The sequence below is a fragment of the Patella vulgata genome, chromosome 1, assembly GCF_932274485.2.
Source record: "Patella vulgata chromosome 1, xgPatVulg1.2, whole genome shotgun sequence".
NCBI lineage: Eukaryota > Metazoa > Mollusca > Gastropoda > Patellidae > Patella > Patella vulgata.
Window position 1 is genome coordinate 19,997,394 of NC_065879.2, and position 10,957 is coordinate 20,008,350.

Consider the following 10,957-nt stretch of genomic DNA (forward strand, 5'->3'; position numbering starts at 1 on the left):
TTAAAATGTATCAAACAACACAAAACTTGTGTTGAAACTTGTGTGAAATCTACACAATACTTGTGTTGAAACTTGTGTTGAAATTTCTGAAACTTGTGTTGAAATTTCTGAAACTTGTGTTAAAATTTCTGAAACTTGTGTTAAAATTTCTGAAACTTGTGTTGAAATTTCTTAAACTTGTGTGGTTTCATACAAACTTGTGTATAACCATCATCAAAAACTTGTGTTGTATTTTTCCCCAATTTATATCCAGCATAGCAACCTTTCTATGCAGGACCCCTCTCTTTGCTCTGTTAGACCTGTAAAGTTTGATAAAAGAAGGAAACAAAAAAAAATTTTGTAAGATTATTATTTATTCATAAAATCATAGGAAAAAGTAAATTAATACATCAAAACTAAATAGATATTTGAAATGTTAACAGAAAAACAGAGACTTCAATTCTAATACAAATTATATTGTGTTATATATAATGCCCCCCCCCCCCTACTTTACCCATCACAAAATATAAAATAGCTATTTAAATTGTTTTTTGCCCCACACACTTTACCCATCACAAAATATAAAATAGCTATTTAAATTGTTCTTTACCCCAAAACAAGAACTGAGAATATAAAGATATGTACACAGTATCCCTACCCCATACCCCAAAATATATAATTCAAATATATCTAAATTTAATAACATCCAAACTAAGCACTAATAAGATTAATTATGCACTAAATTGAAACAATTTCAAAAACTGAAAAATGCTACAAAATCACACTACAAGTGATTTGTGAGGCATCTAGAAATAACTAGCATACACAGAAAACTAACAAAAGAAAATTGCTCTATTTTGCAGGAGTAATAAAATGATGTAGAGCCTTTTCCTCATTTAAAAAACCCCAAACAAAATGAATATTTTATAAATAAAAGAAGCAAAGCATCAAGATTACAGGATTGAAATAAAAAAATATCATATGTACAAAAGATTTATATACAATCACAAGTCATAAGCCACAGTGGTTCAGTGAGCATAAGGCGTTGGCCGCGAAATTTCAACTGGATTTTCCGGCATAGTTCCCACTTTTCAGTGTTGGATATGGCAAGGGATAATTGGGTACAAGCCCAGAATCAAAAGAGAGAGAGACAGAGAGAAATGGGGTTTAACGTCTACTCGACACAAACTAGATCATTTTGGGACTAACATATGGTTTAATTTTATTTCAATAATTCGCTAGCGCGTAGGGGTCTTTAGCAGTGGGAGGAAACCGGAGGTCCCGGAGAAAACCCACAAGATTGGACAGGCGACCCCACTCCTTGTCTACAACCGGGGATTCGAAACCATGCCAGTTGACTCAATGACAGGAGGCCGTATGATACAGCATGCACGTGCTAACCATTCGGCCATCCACCCCCACCCCCCAGAATTGAAACCAACCCAACTGCGTACACTTTGAAGAACCCTTGAAAATTGAATTATTTGAATCAATGACAGACCTTCAAATCAAATGTGTGCGTGTTAACCATTCGGCCCCCCTGGGTACCCTCTAAAGAACCCTTGACAGTTGAAATATTTGATATAAGAATAGGGTAGAATCACTCTAAGAACACAGAAAAGCAGGATATTAAAACGTATTTCATTTTATAAGCAAGGGAAAGTCACCTTAATGTAGGTCAAGGTTTTTTGTAATTCTGGGTGTATTTGATCTACATTTGGTTTCTAGTAATGCCTATTAAATACTTTATGATTTCCGACCAAATTCTAAGTGATTTATATGTCAGTTTACTTGCTATATTATACATACATATTTGAAGAGAATTAAAATCTAATTGTGTTTTGGAAGAAAATTTAACATTAATAACAAAAAATAAATATTTAAAAATTGGGTCAAATGCATTCTTTCCCAGAAGTATAAAATAAATTGATGCTTGGGTTCTCTTGTTGTTATCATACACCAAATACTCTTTCAAGGGTGTTCCAGCCTAAAAAATAAAAAGTAGGCAATAAGAATACAATGTTTAAATAAACAATTTATTTTGCCACATCGAGACTGAGTCTCTATTTGGTTTCAACTTTGCGTAACGCTTATTGTGTCTTGTCCACTTAAAGACCCAGGCAGATTATTATGCTCAAATCAAATGGGTTAAAAGTCAGAAAAATGAAATGAAATGGGGTTTAACGTCCTACTGTTCTGCTCCTATACTGGGCTAATAATGACGGGCATATGCCACACAGTGTGCCCGGGCAGCGGCACTATCATCTATTCTTATATCGAATTCCAACTGCCAGGGGATCTTTTACGTGCATTCCAATATTCGTGTCATCGGAAGGACTAGACAGCTGTCTTTGTCAGGCCAAGTCAGAAAAAAGTCTTGAGATTTGGGACTGAAGTCTCATAATAGGTCAACTATTCACCCGGTTCATACATGTATTGTCTGCAAATCCAGATTCCCTACTACATCATTGGCAGCACCTATTTACTTGGCAATGTCTAATTATTTTTGGACCCATTCTTATTTTATTTCCATTGACAACAAATTGGATATTACCCTTTAAAATCTATTGAAATCTATTTGAAAAGTAAAATATTGTCCATCATTATTTTACTGCTATTTACTGTAATGGATGTGATTGGCAAAAATCAAGCATGCCAAGTACTTGAAATAGCTGAGTCCTAGGCATTGCCCCAAGAAGAATAACTAGATTACCAAGCAAGTGTATAAAACTACTTCCTGATTAAAAATACAAATATGTATGTTACTTACATTTTGCCTGATTATCAAGCTCTGTGAGAAAAGTTTCCACAATATGAATAGCCATTTCCAACTGTTTTTATCTTTCTGATGTAGTTAACTGGAAAAAAACATACTATGTATGAGATGACTTAAATTGACTCAACAGTTAAAAGATGAAAGTTTTAATTTACAGTCTATATTTTACACAAATTTCTGGAGAGAATTAAAATATAATTGTGTTTGAGAGGGATATTTAACATTAAAAACAAAAATAAAATGCAACTGATAACTTATTAGCTTTTACAATCACTATATTCTTTTTCAAAATTATAAGGAGATCACATGGCTAAGAGGGTACGACGCTGGCTCACTAGCCTGGAGGTCGGGTGTTCGATCCCTGAATTGGCTGAGAAAGTTCATCCAGATTTTCCGACGTGTCTTCCCCTTGTCAGTGATACAGGACGGAGGACCTGACAAGGACAGCTGTCTAGTCGTTTGGATGGGATAAAAAAACGAGGTCCTGTGTACACATTGGCGTGCATGTAAAAGATCCCTTGGCAGTTGGAATTCGATATAAGAGTAGGCTGTAGCGCCACTGCCCGGGCAAAATTTCCCTCATAGCACACTGTATGGTGTATGCCCGTCTTCATTAGCCCAGTTTATGAGCAAAACAGTAGGATGTTAAACCCCATTTCATTTCATTTTCAAAATTATAAAATAATTTGATGGTTTAATATTCAAGTATTATGACCAGGTAGAATTAGAGCATAGTTAATTTGAGGCCAGAGCCATTATAGATTAGCAAGAATCCTAATTAAAATAAACTCTGTAATTATATTAGAGAGACATTGTTTCATAAATTATTATCTATTGTAAAGTTATTCCAGTAAGGTATTAAGGATTATATTGTAACTAAAAACAAAGCTAAGGTATAAAAGTCCTAAAAATTGTATATTAAAGAAAAGGGCAGTTAACCACAGGCAGACAGAGGACATACTGAAGGGCAGGTCTCTGATACGTAATTTCTTAGATGCTGTTCCTTATTAAGTTACCTATCCTGTGGGTCAGTATTATATGTATATATTATCTTTGTTAGATATTGTTACAGAATATAAGATTATACCAAGAGAAGTGAGTTATTGAATTATTGTATGTTCAATCGTACACCTCCAACTAGATTGAACATACAACCCATCGTCGAAGGTTGAACTATAAGTAGGTCCATAAACCCTGGATGATAGTATGTGGTTGAGTTGGCAATAAATATACTTTCTACGGTTCACAATTTTTAAATAAATAACTTATTTTTCCACACGTTGAGTCTCTATTTTGTTTCAACTTTGCATAATACTTATTGTGTCTTTTCAAGTTACAGACCCAGGTAGATTATTATGCCTCAATGGGTCAGAAGCCAGAACAAAAGTCTTGAAAAAAAGACAAAATGAAAAAATAATCATTTAATTTACCAATTATCTCCACTAAGGCAGTGGTGAATACAGTATTGCAAACAGTATTACAATATGATATTAATTATATTTTACAAATTCATGCATTTGAACGCTTTATAATAATGATTATGAAAGGGTGTAACATTGCATCCATCTTATAGTTTTGAAGTCATATAGGTCTTTCGCAGTGGGAGGAAACCGTAGGACCTGGAGAAAACCCACGAGGTTGAACAGGCAACCCTACTCCTTGTCACGTACAACCGAGGATGACAGGCCGTATGATACAGCACGCACATGCTAACCATTCGGCCATCCACCCCCCACCCCCACCAAGTGTATAGAACCAGTTCCTGATTCAAAAAGCAAATACCGGTATGCATGGTACTTACATAGCCTTTGTCTGATAAGCAACCTCTGTAAGAAAACACTTCCACAATATCAATAGCCCTTTCCAGCTGTCTTGATCTTCCGAGGTGGCTAACTGAAAAAAAATATGCAATGTATTACATTAGTTGGCTTAAATTGACTAGACAGTTTTGATTAAGTCAAAAAATGTTAATTTAACTACATTTGTTTTGTTTCATGTGTTGGTTTGCTTTGCCACAGATGAGACAGTCATATCTAACTAAGATTCTATCTGTGCTCATACATGTAGTGTACAGTTTTACTATACTAAACTGAATTTTAGATTTCAAAATAGCATAACAGCAATCTTTTCTATAAGAATTAAATAGTTACCCACCAAGAAAAAGCTGCTCTATCATCATTTTTTCCAGCCATTTCTTCCATTTTTTTACTTTTATAATTTCTTTTCTTACATGATCTTTTCCTGGGTGATTTGCATATACATCCAATATTGAAACTGAAAAAATAAATACATTATATGTAATTTACCATTAAAGCTACCATACCATATATACAAACTGTGTGATTTGAAATTGAAACTAATGTATCTATATCTATCAAAAATTTTAATCCCAAGGAACTACCTAAGCCGTAAAAATCTATTTTTATAATCCTTGTTTGTCACATGGTTTCAATGTCGCAGTAAGTAGAAGACGACCATGGTGACTGAGTGAGTTAGGTGCTGGAATACTAGCATGGAGGCCACAGGTTACCTCTTGGGGTTGACCGAGAAAGCTCATCTTGATTTTTCAGAGTGGTTTCCCCTGAGATCCAATGTACACATTGCATGGCGTACACATAAAAGTTCTCTTGGCAGTTTGAATTCACTATGAGAGTAGGCCATAGTGTCGCTGCCCGGACAAACATTTTCTCTTAGCACACTGCATTAGACCAGTCGGAGCTGAACAGTAGGACGTTGTCTTTAAACCCCATTTCATTTCAGGTAATCTAGTATTTTTCTAGTAAGATTGAAGTCTCTCTACTTTCTTTATATGTAAATATCATATTTGAAATAAGCCATACTTTTATTCAATATGGGGTGGGGCTGGGGGGAATGGTCTAGTAGTTAATGCATTCACATGAAATCACAGGGTCTGTCATTGTGTTAAGTGGCATGGTTTCGATTTCAAGGAGTAGAGTCGCCTGTCCAATCTCTTGAGTTTTTCTCTGGGCCATTCGGTTTCCTCCGTTTGCTAAATACCCATACCAGCAAACGAATTATTCATATCAAATTTAACCTTACCTGTCCTTTTTCCCGAAACAACCTAGCGTCTGTAGGCTAAGTAGAATGGAACAGTGTGCAGGGAAATGGTGGAAACGGAAGAAAGCTAATCGTCGTCGTAGTTGATTACCGGTATGCATATAGGCATAGCTTGGACTACTTGATTCTTCAAATACAAGTACACGTAAGGCCTTGTTTATGTCATTTTTCTCTCTCTGTTGCATGTAAGTGTCATATAAATACTTTACTTGGGATTGTATGTTCACATACACTAATCATTGTAGGACATTGGTAAAAAAAAAAAATAGAAAATATAAAAATTAAATGAAATTGTTACCAGTTTTTCTTCAAATTCCAATTCAATGCCAAAATGGAGTCCTTGAACGGTAAATTCTCAATACGGTAATTGCTGTAACTGTAAGGTGGAATGAGTCATATCATCACTGACTGGAAAAAATAATGAAACTATAGAGAAACTTCCACAGACTGATTCTAGTTCCATTATTTATTATTTATTAACTGTGACTGAATCAGGAAAATAGGGGCCTAATAATATTCCACAGAGTGACAGAGTCGGAGGTTGAACGGAGGGTTTGGGGAAAATATCTGCTTATTTGATTTAAGGTTGTTTTTTTAAACATAAATTAGATTACAATTCAACTAACACAAAAGTGTAAAAAGATTTTTTCTAGTCTGTGCCCGCGTTTATGTCTACTCTTGGCAAAATCGTTATAATATAAAAAAAATCATGAAACAAGAATCAAAATGGCCGCCAATCGGGTCTCCAACGCCAATCCAACCTCCCAAGATATAATTTCAAAACAGATTCTTACCTGCTGGTTCAAGTCGAACCGTTTCTGCTTTAATCATAATGCGATTCTGTAATGTAAGTATTTGAACAACATCGTAGCGCCGAACAACTAATGTTAATTAAGCATGATTTCAGAAAAATTGAACAGATTTGATAATAACATGCCGAAATTTTTTTCCTGACCGCGCCATATTATAAACATGAACTTCCGGTTTAAATTGTTGGAGGTTTTTTTAAGGAAACGAAATACTAATATTATACAGAGAAACAATATCGATGCTAAATTACATACATGGTATTATTTTTTTTATATAAATATTCACAAACCTGCGGTCTTGTATTCTATGTGACCATTAGCTTACATTTGTCAAACATATCACTGCTCCAAAATCATTTCAGCACGTTGTTAAATGTTAAATTAATTGTGTGAAATCACTTCATTTAATGTCCGCTTCCACCGAGATGACATCGCAGACAAAATGTAGCCTATAGTACGTTGATTTTATCAACCAATCACATTCAATAACAGTTTTACTTATTTTCTTGTCAACGCATTTGGAGTCAATTGTTAAAATCACACCGGGCATGAGCGCTCAACAGGCCTTTGATCTACCAGTTTATTGGGCCCAACTTTATTTTAACTACAGACATCTTAACACCAATTAGCATTCAAGTCTGTCTGGCTATATTGTCTGAGTAAAAAATACCTTTCTCTTACTTGTGGTCCCCCGAATTAAGACTTTGTATGGAGTTCAAATTTAAAAAAAAAAATATTTGTTGACGGTACACATTACTTGTGTTAATTATATGGAAAAAACACAAGATTTGTGTTAATGCATTAAAAAGAACACAAGTTTGTGTTAATGCAATGCAAAACAACACATAACTTGTGTAGAATAATTTTCACACAAGTACTTGTGTTGAGATCCAACACAAGTTTTTTTTCAGTGTAGACTATTAAATTGTGTTCGCAGCAAAATATTACTAAAATATGAATTCTGTCCTGGAATAAGACCACATCCACTACACAAACGGTCTTATCGACGTGTCTGTTCAACGTGACAGAACTGTAGAGGCATATCATGAGCACTAGTGAACAACGCAATGACAGGCCTTGAAAGCCATTCAACTATTCGTTGTATTGTGGGATCACTAATGATCACGACATCGTTACCAGCTGTACTTGTACATATCTATTCTGATAAGACCACGAGGTCGAACGAACTACTTGCCGTACTATTCAACATTTAATTGATTTTGTTGTCTAATATTAGATTGGTTATAATCCAATACACGCATTGTTTGATGTACTCAAAGGGAGATAATCAATAAAAAAAACTACTTGAACGGCCACGCCCACCGTTAGACAGTGGCCTGTAGAAGTTTGTTGATGCAAAGGTTGTGAGGGGATCGGGCTGCAGCCAGGTCATTTTGGGACTAACACAGAGTTCAGTTTAATTCAATAACTTGCTTGACAGACCTCATGGTCTTGCGTTCACCATAAGGATGACTGGCGTTGAATATCTCTGATTATATTTGCAATCGTCATAGAGTGATTGGAGGGTGGTGTGGCTGTAGGGGTTACAAAATACATTTTTGTATAGTCGTTCGGATGGTTGGAACGAAATAAGATACCTTGGCAGTTGAAATTCGATATAAGAGTAGGCCATAGGGCTGCTGCCCGGGCAAAATTTCCCTCATAGCACACTGCATGGCTTATGCCCGTCTTCATTAGCCCAGTCGGAGCAGAACAATAAGACATTAAACCTCATTTCAGATCAGTAAAACATTAATGTCCAGCACTATACATCTTAAAAAACGGGTGTATAGAGAGGTGGGTGAATGTGAAATTTTGGCCGACAAAATCCATCTACCAAGGGATATTTTACGTACACGGGACCTCGGTTTTTCGTCTTATCCGAACGCCTAGACAGCTGTCCTTGTCACAGATCCTCCATTCTGCACCACTGACAACGGGGAACCACGTCGGAAAATACCAAAATTATACAAAAGGAACTTACATTTTGCATTATTATAAAACGATAATTAGTTAATTAAGAATATTTAGAAGGCTTATTTGAATTCAAAAGAAGTTATGGAATTCGATAAATTAAATGAATCCCTCGATAAGAAAGGATTCAATACAACCGTGTTTTAGGAAAGAGAGAGAGAGAAATGGGGTTTAACGTCCACTCGACATAAACTAGGTCATTTCGGGACTAACATATGGGTAATTTTTTTATTTCAATAATTCGCTTGCGCGTAGGTGTCTTTAGCAGTGGGAGGAAACCGGATAACCCGGAGATAACCCACGAGGTTGGACAGGCGACCCTACTCCTCGTCACGTACAACCGGGGATTCGAAACCACGCCAGTTGACTCAATGATAATTGTTTGCGCGGGTTTCATATGAAAAGGGGGACTACCTTCGTGAAAGACCGACAATTGGAGGCAGACCACCATTAATTTCCCCATTGACTTCAATGTTAATTCTGGTCGGTTTGCCCACCTCCAACCTCTCCCCAAAATTTTCGTTGGGCTGAATGCTTTTCACTACAGACAGAGGAACAAATGGTCAATGTCTTTGCACTAAAATTTGTATGAGGTTGACCACTAAAATTTTGAGATACACAAACTTGAAGAAGCATACTAAAAACATGTAACTAGTTGCCGTACATTTCACCGTAGCCAACCTGATAACCCCGTTATGCTTCCGCCTCAAAATCATGAATATTTACCAAAACTTGGTAGAAAATGTTTAATTCAAACCCTCTTCATCCATTCTAGACACAAAAATGGACATGCAAAAGGGGAGAAAAGAGACAGAGAGAGAATTGCTATAAATAGACGAACTACAATTGGATACAGACTAGTTATACCAATAATACCTTTCTCCGTCTTCCTGCCCTTTGCATGGCATTTTGTATTGATTTATTGGTCTAACACCGAGAAAAAGACTTTGAATTTACATTTTTGATGAATATTCAGGATTTTGAAGAGCTAGGATTAAAAAGTAAACAGACACGAATTGCGGAAATCGCATAGCCTATGTTTTTTTTAGACCGGGCGAGGCAAAAATCGAGATGGCGAACATCCTTCAACATTTTTATCAGTGACATCTTGGTTTCGCTGAGGTTATAAAGTGGTTCTACAGATTAAGCTTATTCAAATACATGATATTGGCCAAGGAATGGCCAGGTCCATTTGGTGATACATAGAATTCAGATATTTTGTGAGCAGTTTTAAATCTAGTGCTATAGGGGAAATTTTCCTTTAAATCTAGATCTATATATGGGATTTTGTCCTTTTATATCGACAACAAGATTTAATAAAACATACAATTTTATTTTAAAAGATACATTATGTAAGATCTAGATAAGAGCTGACATTTCTCACTATTATAGTTTTAAAAAGATGATATAAAATGTATGTATTGAATATTTCAGTCTAATTACTTTATTCTGATCGAATGTTGGCAGTTTTGGTAAGAGTAGCTAGTCTCGATTTTCATTGCCACTATTGTTAGGCCTACGATAATTTTAATAAGTTATATAATATTTGAGGCCAAAATAAAGACCTGCAATAGGCAGATTTAGCTCCTATATAATATATCTTTACAAGAGTCAGCGTGATAATCTGATTCGTTATATTTGTAATCAACATCGTCATTTAAATTTAAGTAAAAGTATTTCTTTAGCATCAATTCCCTCAATGTCATAAATTCTAGTGGTAGCTTTTTTATTTTTTTCAAGATACCAGCCCCGATAACAAATCTGATAGCTCGTCTACAAATATACTGTAAATTTCTAACTTCCGGTATTCCCAGAAGTCGGCTGCCTTACTATCAACCTGTTGTTGCGGCTCGTATTTGTCTTCTGGAGTTCGATATAACAGTGTCACAATCTCAGGTGATGCTCCGTTTTCATATAAGATCTTTCCAACCATCAAAACGTCAGAAAACTTTTCTTTTATTTTGGTGAAAATATTTTTCAAGGAAATAGCCGATAGTTTTCAATCAATAAGTATAGTATAACATCTGTGTCCCCCATACTCAGCAACATATCAGGCAACAAAGGGATGGGAAACTCTCCATGGGCATTAGGTGCACAATCATATTCGTTCATCAAAATCAATTTCAAAATATTAATCCATTGACCATTGAAAATACTAATGTTTAAAGTAGCTAAGTCTTTAACTCAGTATCATCCAAAGTCTTCGACGTTGAAAACACGAATTATTTAAATCAACATGGATGCTGTTATCTTACCGGGAAAATATGGGCTTCTGATATCCAATATTTAAGACAAAATAAACATTTTACCCTTATTACACAAATCGTAAATAATGCGTTTC

At 35.4% G+C, this 10,957-nt stretch overlaps 1 long non-coding RNA gene across 5 annotated transcripts; it reads right to left on the reverse strand.

Moving 5' to 3' along the window:
- Positions 1 to 1,621: 1,621 nt before the first annotated feature.
- LOC126810952 (uncharacterized) lies at positions 1,622 to 7,551 on the reverse strand. Of its 5 annotated transcripts, none has more exons than XR_008789416.1 (6): positions 6,933 to 7,551; positions 6,132 to 6,241; positions 4,910 to 5,029; positions 4,557 to 4,648; positions 2,750 to 2,837; positions 1,622 to 1,966 (listed from the first exon to the last, which is right to left on the reverse strand). It is a non-coding gene; the product is annotated as an uncharacterized LOC126810952 (long non-coding RNA). The 5 variants fall into 5 exon arrangements; XR_008789418.1 differs by lacking the exon at positions 6,933 to 7,551 and adding an exon at positions 6,628 to 6,666; XR_008789417.1 differs by lacking the exon at positions 6,933 to 7,551 and adding an exon at positions 6,460 to 6,587.
- Between the last annotated feature and the right edge of the window lie 3,406 nt (positions 7,552 to 10,957).